Source organism: Atractosteus spatula, chromosome 3, assembly GCF_055471065.1.
Source record: "Atractosteus spatula isolate fAtrSpa1 chromosome 3, fAtrSpa1.hap1, whole genome shotgun sequence".
Lineage (NCBI taxonomy): Eukaryota > Metazoa > Chordata > Actinopteri > Semionotiformes > Lepisosteidae > Atractosteus > Atractosteus spatula.
The window spans coordinates 76,615,368-76,619,513 of record NC_142708.1 but is presented as its reverse complement, the minus strand read 5'-3'; the positions used below and the strand labels follow the sequence as shown (position 1 = coordinate 76,619,513).

The following is a 4,146-nucleotide window of genomic DNA, read 5'->3' as shown; positions in this document are numbered from 1 at the left end:
GAATTGGTCATCTCTTTCTCCTGGACTTATTGCCATCAAGGTATCGAGGCCAGACATGGAGAACTGGTAGCTCTGAGCTGAAAGATATCAGGAATGGATCTCAATATACAAAATCCATCCAGGAAGCAATGAGCAGGCACACCAGACACTGATGTAGGAGTGTGCAGACTTGCACTGCCAACAGACCTATCAAGCACTGCTGTCTGTTATCTGAGGCTTTTGCTTTCCCTGCACTTACAGTGACTTTTCTGTCTTTACAGAGGGAGGACTGATGGCTCACCTGATAGGGAACTCCTTGCTCTTTCTCTGTAATATTTCCCGCACAGCAGATGTGAGTGCTAGGGTTGTAACCAACTGAATTGCAGCACCTTCCTCCTGCAAGACCAGTTCCTGTGGATTCACAGAGATTAAGCCAACATGAAACAGGGCAAAAGGGCAAGAACCCACAGAGGATGGGGCAATGGGGCAGGTGCAGAAAGTGAGTTAGCATTTGATAAACTTGGAAGCCTAGTGGTGCCTAAGTGGATGAACCACCGAAAAAAAAGATTCTCACAGATTCCTACACTAGAATGTTGTCCAAGGATGCTGAATATTTAAAAATAAATAATTGGATTGAAATACGTATCCAGAGGTAGACTGCCTGTCTCATTGTGCCCCAAAAGGAAGGGCGAAATTTTTGTTTGTTGAATTTTCAAACAGTGTCTACAGGGTTTCTAACAGGAGGCCTGGCTTTGGTCTCACAATATATCTGCTTTATTCCAAAACAGCTTTCTTATTCAAAGTTATAAATTCACAATGCATCCCAGTTTACTTCACACAAGACCCGAAACCACGTTTTCCAATTTCTCGTGACAGGAAGCCACATTTCCTTTAAAGATTTTGTTGAAAGCCATCTCAGTGTGCTGTGAGCCCTGGCTGTACTGGAAGGACGGATACTACACAGGAAGACGCAGTCTGCCTGCAGCAGAGAGCTGTTCCAGAGAGAGGTTGTAGAGTGAGACTGAGCTCCTCTCAGGCAGAGCAAGGACCGGCGGAGCACAGCTGGGCACAGCAGGGTAACAGAATACAGCAAGGTAGCAGAGCACAGCAGGGAAGCAGACCACAACAGGGCACAGTGGATCACAGCAGGGCAGCAGAGCACAACAGGGCACAGTGGAGCACAGTGGATCGCAGCAGGTTACAGCAGGGCAGCAGAGCACAGCAGGGCACAGCAGGGCACAGCAGGGCACAGCAGGGCAGCAGAGCACAACAGGACACAGCAGGGCAGCAGAGCACAGCAGGGCAACAGGGCACAGCAGGGCACAACAGGACATAGTGGATCACAGCAGGGCACAGCAGGGAACAGCATGGTGGAAGAGCACAGCAGGGCACAACAGGGCACAGCAGGGTGGCAGAGCACAGCAGGGAACAGCAGGGCACAGTGGAGCACAGTGGAGCACAGCAGGGCAGCAGAGCACAGCTGGGCACAGCAGGGTAGCAGAATACAGCAGGGTAGCAGAGCACAGCAGGGAAGCAGAGCACAACAGGGCACAGCTGGGTATAGCAGAGCACAGCAGGGCACAGTGGAGCACAGCAGGGCACAGCAGGGCACAGCAGGGCAGCAGAGCACAGCAGGGCACAACAGGGCACAACAGGGCACAGCAGAGCACAGCAGGAAAGCAGAGCACAAAAGGGCACAGCAGGGCAGCAGGGCACAGCAGGGCAGCAGAGCACAGTGGATCACAGTGGATCACAGCAGGTCACAGCAGGATGGCAGAGCACAACAGGAAAGCAGAGCACAGCAGGGCAGCAGAGCACAGCAGGTCACAGCAGGGCAGCAGGGCACAGCAGGGCAGCAGAGCACAGCAGGGCACAGCAGGGCACAGCAGGGCAGCAGAGCACAGCAGGGCACAGCAGGGCACAGCAGGAAAGCAGAGCACAGCAGGGCTTCTTCTTACCTGTGGTATTTGTGATCATGCCATTGCAGCAGGTCTGGTCAGAGTGGTAAACCTGCCCCTGCCGGGACGTCCTGTTCACACAGCAGCGCTGTGTCTGGGGGTCGTAGTAAGCGTCCCATCCGCAGGGCAGACATCTGATGGAGACACAACAACAAACATCCTCTACAGACACAACAACAAACATCCTCTACACTGAAGATAAAAACATCTGGGAATTTAAAAGGTGCCAAGAGTCTTTGAAATAAAACAGTTAAAAGAGACTGGAGACAGGAGAGCACAAATTAATACAGTAATTGATAGTGTTTTGATGACATTACATCAAAGCTATCTCCCCATCTTCCGTTTAAAATTTTTCCGGAAGTATCTCAAACCCAAAGAGTATCGGCACACTTCTTTATACAAGAGCACTGGCCCTGACCCCCTGACCCCTGACCTCGATCCTTTCCCCCACCCTTATGCAATAGCCACAGTACCTGGTGATGTTCTGTGCTGTCCTGGGACTGCTGTGATCCCCGCAGTTCTGGAAGTGACAGATTACCTGTTAGAGCATCTGATACCAACAAAACAAAGTGTGGCTACCGTTATACTGCAGAGAGGGGCTGTGATTTCAGGAGACAGAAACAGAATTAATTAAATACAGGCCAACATTTGAAAACATCTAATTGGACTGAGTATAACTGAACTTCATTGTGTAAAGAAGTGTTTCCTATTTTCTAAACAAGTCAAAGGCTTTCTTGAAATCTAGCTATATTACGCACTTTAGAGGAATCAACTGTTCTTGTTATTCAAAGATTTCTAAAAATCTCCTCTGCTAACAAGATAATGGTAAACTAGTGAAAGGGATTTTAATTCTTTGTGCCATAGATATGTATAGATCTTGCTGTCACATCATGCAGAACACAGATCCACAGTGCTTACCTGCCTGGGGGAGATCCTCACCACTGTCCCTGGAAAAGAGTGTCAAAGAAAGACAGGGGTGACTGGCAGGACCGGGGTGCATGAGAGGCAATTACGTGCCTGTCTCTGGTGGGTTTGGGTCGGGCCACACTGAGCTTGCAGGAATGCTTACAGCTGACAGCAGAAAAGTGCCTCAAGGACACAGACAAGCTTCCCGCTCTGCCCCGAGGGCCACTGGAGAGGTGCTGTGCATGGCGTGTTGTACCTAGCAGAGCCATGTACCTCTGAGAGAGGACTGCTACCAGCAGGAATGACATTTTCAAGGATCAACCAGGGAAAAGAGGCCTAGGTATGGCTTCAAGATTCCAGAATAGATCCCATTTGACCACAGACTCCAGACTCTTCATCAAGAGAACTGTTTGTGGTAAAAAACACCACCAAAATAAAGTGAAAAAGACACAGAGGTGAGGAAGTTAAATAGTAGAAAAGCTGTGGAAAAAGGCTTAAGGGGCAACTGGAGTCCTAATTTCTCAGACCGCTTATTAAACCTTGGTAACAAAATGATTTCATTGACGTTTTGAAATTCATGAACTTTGTGAAAGTACTGTAGGTCGCCATGTTGTTGCAAACCCGTATTCGAGTCCCCACAAATTGTGAAGTAAAATGACTCTTCCTGCTCACGAGTCACTTTAATGACTAATGTAACACAATGTGAGATAAGATACGACAAGATAAGATTTTATTGTCCCCCAAGGGAAATTTTTTATGGACACCCAGCACTCCTGTACATTTAAATAGAATAGAATGCAAACAAATGTATGTGCAAATAAGTACAGGTTGCGCAGCAGACATTTCACTGCAGAAATGTTCCAACGCGATCTTCATGCACAGTTAACAAGTAAGCGGTATTTGTCTGTAAAGCCGTGTCGGAGTCGAGAGTAATACTTCTATGGGATTTAAAGAGATGTCAAGCCTGCGTGTTTACAATGTAATAAGGCTGCTTCACGTCGTCAGTAATCTTGTTGCCTCATTCTGAATCGCAGACAATGACAGCAATATGGTGCTGCACATACAGTACATGGAAATGTGGGTCTACTTTGTGATGTAAACTGTACGTTTTACAAATAACTGTGTACATTTCACTTTTATTGTGGTTTGAAATGCACTCATTAAAGCTTATTTCTTCTAACCCTGAAATATAAAAATAGCATTGCAGTTGCCCTTTAATTTATTATAATCCTTACACTTAAATAGCGCTTTTCTGGACACTCCACTCAAAGCACTTTACAGGTGATGGGGATCCCCTCCACCC

The 4,146-nt window shown here is 47.5% G+C and overlaps 1 long non-coding RNA gene across 1 annotated transcript; it reads right to left on the bottom strand.

Moving 5' to 3' along the window:
* Positions 1-280: 280 nt before the first annotated feature.
* LOC148838818 (uncharacterized) lies at positions 281-2,931 on the bottom strand. Its single transcript, XR_016090828.1, has 4 exons — positions 2,856-2,931; positions 2,411-2,457; positions 1,938-2,071; positions 281-390 (listed from the first exon to the last, which is right to left on the bottom strand). It is a non-coding gene; the product is annotated as an uncharacterized LOC148838818 (long non-coding RNA).
* Between the last annotated feature and the right edge of the window lie 1,215 nt (positions 2,932-4,146).